This window comes from Grammomys surdaster, unplaced genomic scaffold (genome assembly GCF_004785775.1).
Source record: "Grammomys surdaster isolate TR1022 unplaced genomic scaffold, NIH_TR_1.0 122661, whole genome shotgun sequence".
NCBI lineage: Eukaryota > Metazoa > Chordata > Mammalia > Rodentia > Muridae > Grammomys > Grammomys surdaster.
The window spans coordinates 86,044-105,016 of NW_021618112.1; the positions used below are offsets into that span (position 1 = coordinate 86,044).

The window sequence follows — 18,973 nt, forward strand, 5'->3', positions numbered from 1 at the left end:
AGAATTATGTTTGTATAGCTATCTTCTTTTGGGGTTGTTGGAAGATTACTTCCTTGCTTTTTCTAGGTTGTAGTTTCCCTCCTTGTGTTGGTGTTTTCCATCAATTTTCCTTTGAAGTGCTGGGTTTGTGGGAAGATATTGTGCAAATTTGGTTTTGTCATGGAATATCTTGGTTTCACCATCTATAGTTACTAAGAGTTTTGCTGGGTATAGTAATCTGGGTTGGCAATTGTGTTCTCTTAGGGTCTGTATGATATCAGTTCAGGCTCTTCTGGCTTTTATAATCTCTGGTGAGAAGTCTGGTGTAATTCTTATAGGACTGCCTTTATATGTTACTTGACCTTTTTCCCTTACTGCTTTTAATATTTTTTCTTTGTTTTGTGCATCTGATGTTTTGATTATTATGTGACGGGAGGTATTTCTTTTCTGGTCTAGTCTATTTGGTGTTCTGTAGGCTTCTTGTATGTTTATGGGCATCTTGTTCTTAGGTTAGGGAAGTTTTCCTCAATAATTTTGTTGAAGATATTTACTGGCCCTTTAAGTTGGGAATCTTCATTCTCATCTGTGCCCTTCCTCCAGCCTTGAGCAGGCCGGAGACCTTGTTTACCACAAGAGACCAGATAATAGGGCCTAGGTGGAACTAACCATCTTGGCTGCATATCAATAGACACCTAGGTGGAGTCACCCACCTTGCCTGCACATAGATCCTGCTACAGGAACTTGAAAGAAGAACTGCCCCTGGACTTGCCTTGAGACATCTCCGGCCCAGACCCATGACCAAGAATGGATTATCCCACCCATCTCGCCTGGCTGAAACTAGGAAGGGTTTGGGCGGGGTCTTCCCCTTTAAATTGAAAGCTTAATATTAAACCATTGAGCCTTGATCAGAGAACTTTGTCTTGGCTTCATCTTTTCTCGCTCTCTGTCCCCCTTTCGTTCCCAGCCCTCTTTCCAGGTGAACCTGTTCGACTCGTGGCCACAGGCGGCTACACTCATCTATACCTATTATCCTTAGGTTTGGCCTTCTCATTGTGTCCTGGATTTCCTGGATGTTTTGAGTTAGGAGTTGTTTGCATTTTGCATTTTCTTTGACAGCTGTGTCAATGTTTTCCATGAGATCTTCTGCACATGAGATTCTCTCTTCTATCTCTTGTATTCGGTTGGTGATGCTTACGCCTATGACTCCTGATCTCCTTCTTAGGTTTTCTATCTCCATGGTTGTCTCCCTTTGAGCTTTCTTTATTGTTTCTATTTCCATTTTCAGATTCTGAATATTTTTGTTTAATTCCTTCTTTGTGTTTTCTTGCAGTTCTTTAAGGGATTTCTGTGATTACTCTTTAAGGGCTTCTATCTGTTTACTTGTACTCTCCTATATTTCTTTAAGGGAGTTACTTATGTCCTTCTTATAATCCTCTATCATAATCATGAGAAGTGATTTTAATTCTGAATCCTGCTTTTCCGGTGTGATGGGGTGTCCAGGGCTTGCTATATTGGGAGAACTGGGTATTGATGATGCCAAGAAATTTTGGTTTCTGTTGCTTATGTTCTTGCACTTGCCCTTCGCCATCTGGTTAACTCTAGTGTTACCTGCCCTCACTGTGTCAGACTGGAGTCTATATTTCCAGTTATCTTGCTTGTTGCAGAGCTCCTCAGAGTCCAGATGTCTCTGTGGTCTTATGCTCCTAATCTCCTGGGTGGAAGAACTCCTGGGACTCAGGCCACCGCTTGGATCTGGAAATCCTTCTGCTCTGGGTGCAGTGGTTCCTCTAGGATGGCTCAGGATAGGATGTCTCCCAAGTGCAAACCACCTTGGTGTCTGCTGCTCTGAGTGCAGTGGCTCCTTGGCTGCTCTGAGTGCAGTGGCTCCTCTAGGATGGCTCAGGATTCAGTATCTCCACAGGAGCAGAGCAACTCTGTGTTGGCTGCTCTGAGTGCAGTGGCTCCTCTATGATGTCTTGGGATTCAGTGTCTCCACAGGAGCAGACCAACTCTGTGTCTTCCCCAGCCCAAAGGACCAGGCAGGGGCGGAAGGGAAGTGGAATTCTAGAGGGGCGGGGTTTGGGTAGCTGCTGTGTCCTGAATGTCCCTGGTTCCCAGATGTATCTCTGGGTCTTAGGGAGTGAGATGGAGTTCTTACCAGCTGCTCTGAGTGCAGTGGTTCCCCTAGGTTGGCTGAGAATTCGGTATCTCCACAGCAGCAGACCAACTCTGTGTCTGCCCAGCCCAAAGGCCACATTACTCTTTTATCCTTTGGTTCTGAGTGACAAATAATGAATGCAGATTCTGGATCAGTTCTTCCTGGATGACATTCCTTAGTAAAGATCTCCAATGTTTTAGCTGAAATTTGGCAGTCCAAGAAGTGCACTAACAGCTCCAAAGTATCCCTCATGTTCCAGAAACAATGCTTTCAATTGACCCTTTGACCAGTAATACAAAGCATATGCCAGAAGTTTCATAGACAGAGTATTGACACGTAAAAAGTTTCCAACGAAGACAACTCGATTTATTTTCTCACTTACAGCACACATCCGTTTCACAGAGCGGATGTTCTTGGTGATAGTAACTAAAGTGGCTCTTGCCAGGTCCTCCTTTCTAACACTTCCTCGTTTCTCCTTATAAATCATATTACCAAAACTAGATGCCACAGCCCAACCTGGTCGACCAAATCTTTCATAATCTCCTCCATAATTATCTCGGACCAGCCTATCAGCTTGGGTACTGTCACCTTTGGATGCCATTTCCAGAGCCTCTTCAAAACTTTCACAGCCAGTCAATAAACTGCATAAACCAAGAAAGGTGCCCCCTCCAAGGCTTGTCCCAGTCACTCTTTTATAGTTGTCTCTGGAATAGACTGCTAAAATACTGACTCCTGAGTCAATATTCACTACCAGCAGTTGGGTAAGGATCATCCAGGTTAAAAGGCATTTTTTGGCATCGCTCAGGTTCCGAGGCATTAGCAAAATAATAACATTCTGCTTGTCCATTGAAACTGACAGAATCTATATTCAGCAAGCCCTTTACAAGGCAGTCAAGTTCATCTAGTTTGTGCAGGTGGAGGTTTTCAATTGTGTGAAAATCTTTCTCAAACTTTTAAGTACCACCTCCTGTAGCACTCACCACCATTTATAAGGTTGAGAAATTTTTATCTCTCCCCATTTGGATAAAAGTAGGCAGGTCCTGGGTTGGAAATATGATAAAGTGAAAGTTTCCTCTTCATCCAAAAAGTGTTAAATCCTTCAGTTCAAGATGTACATCCCGAATGCCAGTAGATCCATATGCTACACTAGAAGTCAAGTATTTCAGAATACTTTTTAAGCTTTCAACTTCCTCTTGTTCTTCCTCTGCTGTGATATCAATAGGTTCAAAATATGAGAGCTTTACTAGCATTCCTCCAATGTCCATGTCAAACCATGGGAAAGTGGTTTTTGGCATCCTTGATCTTCATGGCATCGGCTTAAGGCGTGAGGGGTAAGCCTCAGGTGCAGAGCTAAGGGAAGAGAGGTGAATACTCCCTAGCTGGCTGGGCCCACTCAGGGAGGCCCCAGGGGTTCCTCCCCTCAGGCCGGGCAGGATTGTCCTAGGGTGGGGCAGCAGGGCCTGAGGCCACAAGCGGTCCACCGAGCAGCCCCGCCATATTTAGTCTTTCTTGTACTCTACTTACATATTATACTGTACCCTTGTATCTATTTGTTTACATATCTCCATATAATCACTCTTTAGGTTCTATATATGAGGGAGAATATGTGTTTTTAGTCTTTATGAAATTGTTTGACATCACTTAATATTGTACATCCTAAGCCCATACATTTTCCTACAAATTTTGTAACTTAATTTTACTTTAAAGCTTAATTGTATTAACATATTATTCATACATAAATATATATATATATATATATATATATAGTATTAAATTATCTATTCACTTGTTGGTGGGCAATTAGGCTAATTTCAATTTGTTGCTATAGATAATAATGAAACAATAAATGTAGAGTACAAATGTCTCTATGATATGATGTGGAATTCTCAGTGTTTATGCCTAGGAATGAAGTAGCTGTGTCACATAGTAGTGTCTTAAGGTTTCTATTGGTATGATAAAACATCATGACCAAAAAAGTAAGTTGGAGAGGAAAGGATTTATACAGATTATACTTCAATATCACTCACTGTTCATCATCACAGGTAGTCAGCACAAAACAAACAGCTCATGAATGATTCTACGAGTAAATAATAAAAAATGTTTACAAATACATATTACCCTGAAGTACAGGTTACATGACAGATAAATATAACTGGTTAAAAGGCAGTTAGGTTATTCTAAACTACAGACAGAATACAATGACTGTGCATAGTACTGACTCTGGAAATGAAAGAAAGATTAAGAATCTATTTTGGATATAAAAGCTATAGACATTACTGATGATTTGGATACACTGTGTGCCTGAGGAAGGAAAGAAAATCATAAAGAAAGAGTTTAGGCTTGAGCCAAAATCATATGAATGAGTCACAGAGACGAGGAAAGAGGCAAAAAGATTATATTTTGATGATGTTTCATTATTTGGTATGGAGATGCAGAGGGAGTAATTGTCTATCTGACAGGATACAGGGTAGAATACATAGAAAAGTGGGTTTGGCATTCTTTAGCATGTTAATGGTATGTAAAGCTATCTATGACCATAATTATACTGACTGTGTATAAATAAAGTCCTGATCACATAGAGATGATGTACGAGTCACCTGTTAAATTCATAGAAAATAACAATAGTATGAAGTCATAAAAATTATGCTACAGATCATCAGGTTTTAAAAGGACTGGTTCCCCAGTGAGTTCTAATGATACTGAGATGTTCAATAATGGGATGGAGAAAGGTCTGGTGAACATTGTTACAGAGAAGTCACTAGTGACAAAGTCAAGAGCAATTTCAGATTAACAATGATCAAACCAGAAGGCTACCATGGAAGGAACTGAATAATGATTGAGAAAGGAAAAATGGAGTAAAGGTAACTATTTGAATAAACATTGCTGACAAGAAAGAGAGAATTGGGGATGTATGTGGAATAAAATGAATTCAACAGAGGATCAGAGGTAGTTTCAAATCATGTCTGAGACTAACACACCTGCTGTTGTACCCTAGTATTGACATGTTGAGAAAAAAGTCAATAAAAGTAAAAGAATCTTTCATTCCATGTTAGACATTGCTAACATTCTTATTTACCATCATATTAGCTGTTGACCCCTAAGACCAATCAGCCCTAGGCTAGAATTCAGGCTGACAAACCTTCTAAGATCTTCCCTACTTGTACAAAAATGTTTCATGTAATGCAAATGATATTAACCTCGGACTGATTCACTGAGTTATAAGAGCAACTAAAAAACATGACAGTGTGCCTAAAGAGTGAGGATTGAGAATTCATCCACACATAGTACAAGGGTCAAGCACATCTGGGAAATTTTTGGGTAACTCAGGAAAGATATACAATGAAGTGAACAGGTAAAATCTTCCAACAGCCTGTGCCTGTAAAAGTCTAAACAATAGATAGAGTTTGAATGAAGGTACTTTACATTAAAGGCAAATACTCCTTCATGGAGGTGATGACATAAAATTATTAAAGCAAAATCACAGTACCAGGAATAGGCTACCTGTCTAGGAATTATTAGTTATAGAGGCCCTTTATCAACACCCTCTATAAACACCAATAATAAAGACAGTTATCACTGCTGTTGGTTTCCTATCAGAACTAAATGGTAAGTGCTACTGTTGAGGAACGCTACATAAATCATGGAGAAATCATGTTGAGACCAAACTGCAGTTTTCTCGCTGCTTTCCAGATTACATAGTGTCAGGAGTTAATCTGATAGATGCTGGGGAACGGGAAGTTAACAACAGTCCTACTTCCTTATGAACTGTTTTTTGCTACATTGTTATTATGTTGAGCAAGATGTCCCCACTCTTGAAATAGTGCAACCAAATTGCTTTGTGATTAAATTTAAAGGCCATTCATTAGAATGAGCTCATGTCTGGTAGTGTAAGATGCTTAGACTCCAATGAAACTCCTAGTACACTGACACACTTTCCTTAAAGATATAACCACAGCCTCATGTGGAATTCTTTATGGAGAGTTAGAAGAAGTAAATAAATCCTAAGCACTTCGTATCTTTGTATGTTATATTAGAATTAATTTACAAATACATTAATTCAGCATTACAGACATATTTAGAGCATGTTACTTTAGTTCCATAGTGGAGAAAGAGGAACTTGTAACTTCCAATAACTTTCAGTAGCTTATTTGTTTGAACTGCTGTTCTGGAGAGTTGGCTCAAGTTATTCACAGGCTGTTTCATGGTCAATGACTGTAATGTTCATGCTATCTCATAAGGGGCTTGGAAAGAACATTATTGGAGACTTTGTTAAAAGGTAAATCAAGGAAACCTTCATATTGACACTTTATAGGATAGGGATGGACTTTAAGGATATAAAGTTCTATGTGATTGCTCAGGCAAAATGCATACCCATTGCAGAAGATGCATTGAGTAACAGTATAAACAAAACATGTTGTTTTGATATAAAAAAAAATCTCTTTTCCATGGAACTCTGGAGATTATCCAATGAGATAAATTTTAAAATACCCACAACCAATAAAGAAGCAAGTTATGAACTGGTTCAAATAACGTTGTTTGCCAGGCCTGATGTGGCTTTCGTCATCAATGAGTATTTCACATACAATGCCAACAATGATGTATTGTGACAACATCATACCTGATTGACCTGATTTGCTTCCACCTCTGCCATATAAGAAAGGTGAGAAATAATCCTTCTGGGGAGTGGTGTAAATATTTGTGTATGCACCAGCTTCCTGTGGTACATTAGGAACACCTAGTTTGGTGTAATAATATTCAAGATAATGCAGTTGCTGTGTTAGTTTCCAGTTGTTACTATTGATAATTCTACATGCTTAAAAGACATAGCAACAGCATAAAATGAATTCCTTTAAAATTCTAGGGATGGAAAAAAACTCAATTGATAACAATTTATTGAAGATGAAGTAGTCAAATATCTTCAAAGGTGAAAGTTCCTGAGATGGGGAGTGAATCTTGGATGCTTTAGGTATTTCAGTGAAGTAATCATGAGTGTTCTTAAAAGAGGGAGATGAAAGATGGTCAAGCTACAAAAAAAAGGAGGTGGAACAAAAACAAAACAAATCAAAACAAAACAGAAACAGGAATAGGAACAGGAACAGGAACAGGAACAGGAACAGAAACAGAAAAAAAAAAAACAGAAACAGAGGATAGAGAATAAATTCTCTTCCCAGACTCTCCAGAGAAGCCAGCTTTGATGTTTTGTTAACATTCATTTATGTAGCAGCTTCCTGTGGTACATTAGGAACACCTAGTTTGGTGTAATAATATTCAAGATAATGCAGTTACTGTGTTAGTTTCTAGTTGTTACTATTGAAAATACTACATGCTTAAAAGGCATTGTAACAGCATAAAATGAATTTCTTTAAAATTCTAGAGATGAAAAAAACTAAATTGATTTCAGTTTATTGAAGTTGAAGTAGTCAAAATATCTTCAAAGCTGGCTTCTCTGGAGAGTCTTAGAAGAGAATTCATTCCCTATCTTGTTTCTGTTTCTGCTTTGTTTTATTCTGTTTTGTTTTTGTTCCACCTCCTTTTTTTGTAGCTTGACCATCTTTCATCACCCTCTTTTAAGAACTCTCATGATTGCATCACTGAAATAACTAAAGCATCCAAGATTCACTCCCTATCCCAGGAAATTTCACCTACTTGACCCCATATGAAATTTCCTTCTTTACACCGTATATTTAGATACTCAAAGATTAGGAGTAGACATTTTATTATTACTTGTGCTCTTACAACTACTGATCAATAATTTACTCCACAGAAGCTAAAGCATATCAGTGACCATACACATATGAAATTCACTTGTCATCCCATAACAAAGAAGCTCTCATGCTTATGAATATAATAATATGAATAATATGAAATATGTTGCTCTTTTTGTCCTCACTAGGATCCACACATTTAAGAATCAAAAGACAGAAGCATAAAAAGATTATGCTGAACAATTACTTTTTTCTGTCCTTCAGAATTCAAGTCTATTTCGTTCAAGTTCTGAATTTTTAAAAGCAAATATTTCTAACACATGGTAGTTCTATTGATCTTAGAGTCAGTATTATTATTCAGCCATTTTGAAAGATTCCCTGTCACCAAGGCAGCAAGCAATGCAAAGCCAAAGCAAGGTAATTGATCACTGTTATTTGAGAATAATAGAATGCTGGGAGACAATAAGACAGGGTAAAGTATATTTAAAATTCAGGTAGCCTTGAGAACTTATCAGATTATTTTTATATTCAATAATGATTGGTGAAAAACCACAGATACTGAACAAAAAATACTGCTTAACTTAAATTTTGAATTATTCTGACAGATAGAAAATGTCAACTAGAAGAGGTTGTACATTAGGGAGTGAGGACGCATAGAATTAGTTGCAGAAGAAGGAATTATAATTATCACCATAGCATCATGATTTATTAGCAATTATCATGGAAATGTTAATTGTGGTCATGGCACATGATTTTTCTTGCCCTTTCTATTACATTTGTTTGCCTTAATCAACCATTTATTTATTCTCTTCCTTTTTTCTACTCCATATTATTCCAGAAATGTGAGTGTAGGCAATTTTACAATTTAATATTTAAACTGTAGAATATTTATATCTAGAACATTTTGGCTTATATGCAAAGTTATTCCACATGTAAAAGCATGGCATCATTGTTATTGAATGTTTAAATAAGGATAAAAAGAAGCTGACTGAGCATTATATCACCAAGGGAGAGCTTTGTTGATTAACAGTTGTCAGTTCTACTAGATTCTTTCATTAATGTGGTTATGGTCTTTTGTTTGGTCAATTTTGCTTCTCTGTCAAGTTGGTAGGAATAGGAACCAGCAAACTATTTCCCAGGTTCCCTTAACAGTGGATATTAAAATGGCATAGGATGAAAAGAAGAAGAATGCCATTTTAGTTTCAGTGGTCTGTAGTAAACCAAAACATGATAGCAGCACCAGGTGGAATATGACATAGTTCTATGCCCAGTTGAAATATTGCATATCCAATTCTAGAAAAAAATCATCCTCATCCTCCTCCTCATCATCATCCTCATCTTCATCCTCCTTCTCCACAGGAGCAGGAGAATTATATGCACCTGTGTCCCTGTTCAAATGGAAGGATGCAGTCTCAGCACCTTCATCAGACAGTTGCCAAGAACAGCTAGGATTCAGTCCAGATACAATAAAAGCTTCTAATTCTAAGCCTCAGCCTTTCCTCTTTTGTTCTTTCTGAGTTCATTGTAACTGATTCTCTGCACTAAATCCTTTTATCTCAAAGTACCAAGAATGCCCTACGAGTTTTGGAATTGATACCAACTAACATAGATATGAACATCAGTTTTACAGAATACTTAAAAAACAATTTTCTGAAACTGGGAAATTTTTCCAGCATTTCCTATCTGAGACTTGACCTGTTACTTGGGAAAGTAGGCTGCCCACATCATCCACGGAGAGTAGAGCATGGAAGAGGAACAATTATGTGATTTTACACAAGGTAAATTATTTTTCAGAGCAGGACTACCTAAAAATAAAATTAAAACCATAGGTTTGTTGAAAGAATAAATGCAATTTTTGTAACTGTAATACACAAATAAACTGTAATACACAAAAAACTGTAATATGCAAATTAATGATATTTTTACAATTGTAATACACAAATTATTTGGTTCTGTAAAACAGTAAGTGATTTAAGCTAACATAGAATCAACAGGACATTTGAAATTATCTGACTACTATAAATGTTTAGAAGTTTCTCTCTGTTATATACTGTATTCTCTAGCCTCTTTTTCCCTTTTTCCATTTCTATCGCTGTCTCTACATCTATATTATTTATCATTTTAAAAATTAGAATGAAATTATAGGTTTTATTATGACACTTGCATATCATGTGGTTTGCTCATTCGCCCTCTAATACTGACTGTCATTCATTCTTCTTCTATTGTATCCTTTCTCCTGCCAAATAGCATTCATTTGGAACATGCACACGCATGCACTTGCACACACACACACACACGCACACATCACATATGTTTTAATCTATTCAGAACTGGAATTCAAATGCTACTTCATTATCTGCATTACCAGGATTAATAGTTGACAGATCTGGGGACTATTCAAGAACATGACTAAGCAAAGCCTTCTTGCTAACTAAAGTAAAGGGTGTCATATTAAGATGGAGCTACTGTAGAGAAGGGCCTGAAAACAGGTAAAAGCCCTCTGTTGAAACAGAATTCCCTCTGTTGAAACAGAATTCTTTTAAGTAAACATGAAAGGGAGGGAAATTAAAGAATATTGTAGAACTGTGAGACAGTACAGGGAGTGGAATGCAATCCTAGGAAAGGAGAAAAATGCATATTGTACCTTTCAACTATCCAGAAACTTCCCATTTCCACAGTCCTATAGCATATGTGATATATATGATAAAGATTCTGCTATGAGAGCAAACACTCAAATATCATTTTTCTGAATCTGAACCAGGTTTTCAGTCACTTCGGTCTCCTCTAGGATAATTACTGATAACTGCAACCAAGTAAAATAATTCAAGCACCTGTTTGAGACTGCTTCTTTAAAGGGTTGAATTCTGAGTTAAAAGGAAAAAAAACACCACCTAGGGCAGTATGTGGGGGCACATTAATCAAAGAGGAAAATGTGAGGGATTGGGGACTGTTGACTTTTGGTGCCTTCTCCTTCCAACATAAGATAAGAACAGAGCTTCTTGGGAGTGAATTTAAAATGCTAAGCATGAAAAATCCCAGCAAAACAGTAGGGCAAGTTATCTTAATTTTAAAAAAAAAAAGACTAGCCTTGTCCTATTGAAATTGGTGAACTACATCTCACATATTCACTCTTCTCTGATCTTGCTTTTACCTCTCTACCTTTACTTCAATTGCCTAGGTAGGGTTCAACTGCAAAAGTATTAAACATGTCTCTATCAACTGTATTTCTAAAAACTAATATGGCTATTCTGCATCTCTGACTAGGAAAAATATACTTATCAAGTCATGGTTTTGGAAAACTATTTAGACTTTTCCTTAGGCTTCAAACATCAAAAATTATTTATCTTTTATAACATTTTCTCTTTTTCTTTTTCTGTAAATGATTTAATGGAATGAATGTTTTGCACATAGACACTAGAGCATATACAACTGTTCTGTAGCTTTTATCATTGTCAGTTTAGGCATTATAGCCAATATAAAAGTACCCTAAAGATTAATAAATAAAAGTTAATAAAAATACTGAGACAATTATACTTTCATGATTCCTTCTTACAATTTACATCTAAGTATTGTTATAGTACATCATAATATGTTCCTAATATGTATGAAATTATTTAATCTAATAATTTCTTTTATCTTGTATATATCACCAAACTACTATTTTTTAAGTTGCATTGAAGTTAAAATTCTCTTTAACAGTTGATCTGATTAGATATTCCCACTGGTACAACAGTTTCACAAATGTAATGGCAGTAACCAACCACTTTCTGGCTGGCTACACCTCATGAGATGGAACCATAACTGGCATTATTGATAGGAGTAAGAAACTATGATTACATAACTCACAGGTCCTAGTGGGATAACCCAGCATTATTCTTCTAAATGGACATAGTATCAAAAAATCTCCTGCACTATTATTACTATACTACAAATAAGTACAACCTTCAACAAGTAAGCTTCTTCTTACAGAGAATGGCAATTAACAGAGACCCTACCAGGTCAATGTGTTGAGAATAAAGGCTGTACAATGTTTAGCCCTAAGTGAGATATTCATATCCATTGTTCTTGACAAGGATCAGGGATATTAGTGGAAGAAAAGATGGAAGGACTATAAGAGTCAGAGTTAATGGGTGACTTTAAGGGAACAGTGTTTACCAGACACGACAAAACAGTCAAATATATGAATTCAGTAGTTGTGCTTAGATCACATGCTAAGTTCCAGGTTAACCCTGGTACTCACCTGACTGGGTTTCTAAATCCCATCTTTACCTACTTAACCATCTGCTTTCTCTTTTTCTCTGAATGGCCATTTCTCTTGCTCAAGTAAAGGAAAAGGAAGTCATAAATACTTACAGCTGTCTCTCCAAATCACCTAAATTCTTTCCACTTTTTTGATTAATTTATTTATTGACTTTACATCCTGATCACTGTGCCCCTCCCTCTACTTCCCTCACATCCACCAATTTCCCCATTTCTCCATGGGAGACCCCCCTCTTTGAGTTGTAAACCACCCTGGCACTTCAAGTCACAGCAGGACTAAGTGCCTTTTTTCCCACTGAGGCCCCACAAGGCAGTCCATCTAGGGGAAAGGGATCCAAAAACAGGCAAGAGAGTCTATGATAGCACCCACTCCAATTATCAGGGGACACAAGTGAAGACCATGCTGATTATCTGCAACATATATATAAGGGGCTTAGGTCTAGCCCAGGCATGTGCTTTGGTAGGTGATTCCATCTCTGTGAGCCCCCATGGGCCCAGGTTAGTTAACTCTATAGGTCTTCCTGTGGAAGATAACCTAAATTTTAGTAGATTTGACCTCCTTGATACACATAAGTAATTTTTATTAGTTTTTCAAAAAAACTGAACTGACCCAGTTGTTAGATACTTCTGTAGTAATTGGTAAGGGAGGCCTCAGGGTGCCCAAATAATACAAGCTTTAACCAGTTCTCTTCACTGCCTACCAGAACTAGAGGCTCTAATGATGAAAACAGCATGTACACTACTATTAATTAAAAAATTGACATGGAATACAAATGCTTTCTATGTATCTGTGTCAAAATGCATTGTCAAAATCCACCCTCATAAAAGCCTTTCTCTGAGTTGAATTGTTGTATAAGATATAGAGAAAGCATGCTGGACTTGAACTACAAAATTCTACCCTGCTGCCTAGATTTTAAAGTGGCAGAAGGTATCATTCAGGTTGCTGGGAGACATTCATCTTCTTACCCAGCAATGACCATTGTGGACCACAGAACCAACCTGCCAGGTGATATGTATCTACCTGTAAAATAATTTCATGACTGTTAGGAGGTAACCATCTATTTCCATTGGATTTGAGTCTTGCTCTACAGGAAGAAGCCTCTTCCTAGTATTGTAAGCCCAGTTAACAGCCTATTCCTAGGGAGGTTCTAGGCCCAAGTAAACAACTTATTGCTGTTGTTTTAACTAAGTTACATGGCATCAAAGTGCATTATGAATATGTATGCTTGTATTAATAGATGAAAGATACTCTTGGTCCAAATCAGAGAGGCTTCTTTTTGTAGTGAATCGTGGTGAATGTAGAGACTCGTAGCCCTTCAAGATGCTGAGAATAACTAATGGTTGAGGTCTTAACATCAAACAAGACATTTAAAATACACCCTCTAAAGCATGAGGAACTTTATGGAAAAGAGGACAGGATGTATGAAGCATACAATAGGGTGAATTATTATAAAATACCTCCATGTGTATTTAATATAATCCCTACAAATGTGAATTAACTACAACATCAGTTACCTGTAGAGAGCCGTGGAAAGCAGAGACATCTCTGGGAAGCGATGTCCTCACAAGTTCTGTAATTTACTGTCTTTGTGTAAGGGGAAAGCGCGCGAAGTCACAAGCCCTTCCCGGGGCATATAGAATTTTATGGGCAACTGACCAACCGGGTATGTACACATCACTCCAGGGGGTATTTAACCAGGGCCTCCCCGGGGCTCGGGGCCTTTTCCGCCAGCCGGTTCCCATCAGCCGGCTTTTTCCCAGCGGGTCTTTTCTCTATAACTTCGTAATAAAGATCTGCTGAAGAACTTTGGTGTCTGTGTTACTCGCGGGCGAGAACACGCCACCCACAGTTACCCATAATGGGCCTGCTGAAGAATGACCTTGTTAATAGTTTTCAGTGGGGAAGAGCTTATTGAAACCTACCTCTTACTCCTGACCTACTGACTCTTGATATATTCATGGACATAGAAATCATTGTCAGCAGTAATGTACATATTACTGAGTCCACCAGGCTCCAAAGGATAGCTACAAATTGATGATCATGCAGACAGCCTAGGGTAAACTCAGTGTCTCATCACAGAACACAACATGAATGTGAGAAAGAGACTCATGGGGATGGAGAGTAAATAGGGAAGTGAAAGAGGGTCAGATAGGAAGGTGTTCTATAATTTTTATATACACATATGATATTGTCAAAGGAAAATAAATTAAACAATAAAATTTTGGAAATTGAAAAAAATAGAAAATTGGCCTGGAATCACTTCTAAGATAGAGTTGCATGCTTATTTACTCACAGTGGTTAGGAAAGGGCAGTTGATCAACTAGTCTTCATTTCTTCCACATCAGTACAGTGAGGTTTGCATCCCATGTTATTATATTTCTGTGTGTAGAAAATGAGGAAGACAGATGACTTGTTTAGGTGACCTTATTTACTTTCCTGCTAATATTAGTTCACAAATGAATGCAGTCTCCTAGTTTTTGAAAGAGGTGTGAGTTTTGCAATTATTAAGGATTGCAATATTGTTAACTTACAATAGTTAAATCTGGGATAGCTACCCTCAGTGAAACATACAAAAATTTAAATCTTACTAGTAGACTAATTCCCAGGCCTGTGAAATTACTACACACACGGACTAGAGGGTTAGATGACAAATTATTATTGAAAAGATTTGCTTAAAATTTATATATTTTATTATTCATTACTAATTTCACATGTGAATACAATGTATATAGGCCACATCCACTAGAACCCTCTGCTTTTTTCCTCTAAGTCCTCCCAGTACTCCCTTACTCTCTTCCTGATTTTAAGTCTTCCTCTCTTCCTTGTTCTCTGTCTTCCCCATCTTGTTTGATTACTCACTGAGTGTAATTAGCAATGCCTATAGGCACAAGGAATAAGGTACCACACAATAGAGTATAGGAAAATGTCATGGATCACACCTATGAAGAAAAGTGACCCTCTATACCTTAACACTACCTTCTACTGCCAGTAGCTCCTCAGTTAGAAGTAGGTTTAAGTGATTACCTTCCTTGTCTATGCTGATATGTCAACTGTCTTGATATTTTACAGGTATTGTGTCAAAAAACACTGTTGCTGAGGGGTCAGGAGTACACATCCAAAAAACTTATTTTATGGCCATCTTCTTCAACCACTGGCTCTTACACCCCCCCAGTACACAATGCTTCCTGAGAATTGTTGAGGATTTAATGTGTTATAGATGCCTCATTTAGAACCAAATACTCTAGAGCCCTTTATTCTCAGAACTCTTGCCAGTTTTAAGTCTCTGTATTAATCATCACCCACTGGATAAATATGCTTCTGTGATGAAGAGTACCATGGCACCACTCTATGGGTATAAAATAAATATGTAACAGGAAGTCTTACACTATGTCTTCTTAGAAAAATAGTATCAGGCTTTGCACAACATTTCCTGTGTGATATTGTATAATTAGCATACTGCAGCAAGTCTGTCTTCAGGTTTCACTTGTTCCCACTATGTCTGCTTACCTTAGTTATATTAACTTCAGTGATACAGTAGTCACAGAGAATTTTCTTCTGAAATTCTTAATTGCAGGGAACTCTCTTCCCTATTTAAAGAAACACATTTCCAATGTTCTCATACTTAAAATATTTTCCTTGCAATGTGGACTAACAGAAAATCACATCAGTGTCATTGCGTGAGATTTCTGAGTGGATAAAAAAAGCAGAGTGAACCTATTTTTAAAATTCTCTTATATAAGTAAAAGTCATGCAGAGTATTTGAGCTGTAATTCTTGAAGAATAATTAACAATGATGTGACAATTGTTAATTCAGTATGATTGCTAAAATACATCATAGCTAACTTGTGTTAGCTTCAAAACCTGAGAATTACATAAGCAGGGAGATTTCTCATTTCCCACCTTTTCTAGATCTTGCTTTCTGTTTCTTGGAACTAAGTTGTTGGGAACCAACTCCTAGCAGAAAGCAGCTATCATCGTTGCAGCTATCTCAAGCCATATACCCTGACAAGAGACTTGTTTTCAACAGCCCGCAACAGCTGAGAACACTCTGATAAATATCTTTGTTTAGTGTCCCCAGATGCAAGGCACACATGGTATCCATGGCTACATGACATAGTGTCTTCAGCTGTGTTTCCCTGCTTGTCCAAGAGGGCAAGGCACGGTGTTAAAGGGTATATATACCCAGGACTTCCTTTCAATAAAAGGGAGAGACTTGATCAGACTCTCTTGTCTTGTCTCCATTCTTTGCGGCTCTTTCCCCTCCATCCCCACTGTTTCTCTTGCTAGACTCTGACCCGTGGACCAGAGCAGCAGCTCGAGCAGAGCAAAGTGGCCCCCAAACGTGGAGCAGAATGGGTTGTTACACTAAGTGGCATTTTCATTCGTGCTGCTGCAGCAAAATACCGCAGGCTGAACGACTTCTTCATAAACAAGTCAAATTTGTTTCTCTTGACTCTGGAGACTTGGAAACCTAAGGTTACCATATAAACATGTTTAATATGTGATGAAGGCTATTTCTCTACTTCCAAGGTATTATCCTGCTGCCCTGGTAGAAGATAGAACAAGAGGATAGGAAGCCTTCCCTGTCCTATGAAGGTCATTAATCTCATTCATGAGAGAAGATGCATGACCTTGTATCTGCTAGAATGATGTCTTTTACTATTGATTATGCCTATTACTATATGATTATCAACAGTTTAATTTAATCACCTGGATTTCAGACAAATACCTGATCACTCACTGTGTTAGGAAATTTTATTCTGTTCACAAACATTTATTTTCTTCAAGAATTTGTTCATGGATTTGTTGGATAGCTTCACTGTCTTTGAGAGGTCAAAAATTTATAGAATTAAATGCTGAACAGGTTACTGCCCATGGGCTCTAGGCCTTCATATTGCAGAGGCTTTGAGAAACAAGAGAAATAATCAAATCTAATACTTACAAAGCATCAGCATATTGGAAAGTAGTTCAACCTCTATGCTGAGAGAGATAATAGATGTCTGTAAAACAACCACTGTTTTAAAATGTTCCAAACACTGGTCATAGCACAGCCAACATTTGAGAACATGAATCTATAAGAACCTTTCTATCCAAACCAGTACCCATGAAATGTCATTTTCTGAGAGAGGAAGAAATGAAGTCAGTATAGCCCATATATTGTAAAATTGGCTTCAAAGATTCACTTTGCCACCAGGCAAATTTACAGAAGAGTATATTTGCTTTACCACAGAGGTGGTAAAAGCTTCTAGTTTCACACATGACTGGGTTTCTAGTAGATCTCCTGTAAAGGCTGCAGAGTAGGAAGTAACCAATAGATGCAACTGGTTAGAGATATGCAGCTGAATTTTAAATGTATATGTATAGATTTTGTTTTGTTTCATTTTGGTTTATGCCTGGAGTGAAGTATACTCTCCCCAAAATTAAGAGAAAATAGCTAAGTATAAGATTGGGTCTTTAAGAAACACTAGGAAAACATCCAGAAAAGGGAAGAAAATTGAATGTTTCACTGACCTCCCCCATCTACTCTTCCAATATTTATTCATTTCTTACATAGGCTTTGAACACCGAAGAAAACACCAGTGCAGTGCTCAGAAATTCCAAAGATGTCACATAAAATTGTACTTTAGTTTCTTTGCTTAGCCTTCTCTACAGCAAATCTATGCTGCAAAACAGAGACAGAAATAGAATAAAAAGTGTCTGAGACAAAGTAAAGCCTTCTGCTCTACCTAGCAATGACATCATCAATGCTGAGACTTAAACCCAAAGACCAACAGCAAGCATGTGCATTCATCATGTTCTTCCTAACTTGATTTGTTGCCCATACTAGGCTGTGACTCATGGGAACTGGTAAGTTGTTGAAGCTGTCAGAAGGGACAACAGAGCAAACATTACATATGCTTGAAAATGCAAAGAAAGGAGATAAAGACCTCTTTGTAGTATCATTTCTTTAACTGGACAAAAAAGATCTTTTTGAGAGGGCTCTATGGGCAAGCAAAGGCTGCATATCACCATCCTTTCAACCACCCCAAAGAAAATTACAGAATTAGATAGTCTTTAAAGTTCTTTGTTTAATTTGCAATACTGATTTGCTATGGCTGCCATACCAGAGGGATGAGACCCAAAGGAAAATTTGTTAAACAAAAATGGTTTTGTTTTGTTTTGTTTTGTTTTTATAGGTCATAATAGTGTTGTGACTGAATCCCAATCTGACAGACTAATTCATTGCACTGAGATTCAATTACAGGGTCTGAGAAGATTTATCATCAGTAAAGAATACTGTTGTTCTTCCAGAAGACCCAACTTCAGCTCCAGAGGAGCAGATGCAGTCTTCTTGTCTCAGTGGACCACATAGGACTAGTATACATTCAGAAAAACACAGACATAATTAAAAATAAATCTAACAATGATCTTTTTTAATTAAGCAATAGAAAGTTTAGATACGCCTAAGGTTGTAATTAATTGTTCACAGAGGAACCTCTTATTCTAGGGACTAACTCATGAAAGTTCTTCCTAAGTAGCTGTGTTTGACTTAAAGAGCATTTCAAGAGATAATGCTTTCTTTTGTCTCATACTCTGTAAACTAGTCATTAAACATGAGTGCTGAGTATATAGAAATGGTAAGAAATACGGGCATCATTTGAAGAAAATTGTTCTGTCCTTTTTTTTTCTAGGTATCCAATTATGTCAGGGTTTGAGAAAATTAGGAGAATAAAGAGACATACCTAAAGCTGCAATGTGCAATTGTGGTTTTCTTAAAACTGCTTCTTTGAACTGGATGTGTTGAAGTTCACCTCTATTTCACGAGTTCAACAGAGAGCACACAGTGAAGCTCTTATTTCCCATATGATGATGTTCTTTCAGAAGACAGAC

The 18,973-nt window shown here is 37.5% G+C and overlaps 1 pseudogene; it reads right to left on the reverse strand.

The window, feature by feature from the left end:
* Window positions 1-2,274: 2,274 nt before the first annotated feature.
* On the reverse strand, window positions 2,275-3,445 carry LOC114636164 (annotated as a pseudogene).
* Between the last annotated feature and the right edge of the window lie 15,528 nt (window positions 3,446-18,973).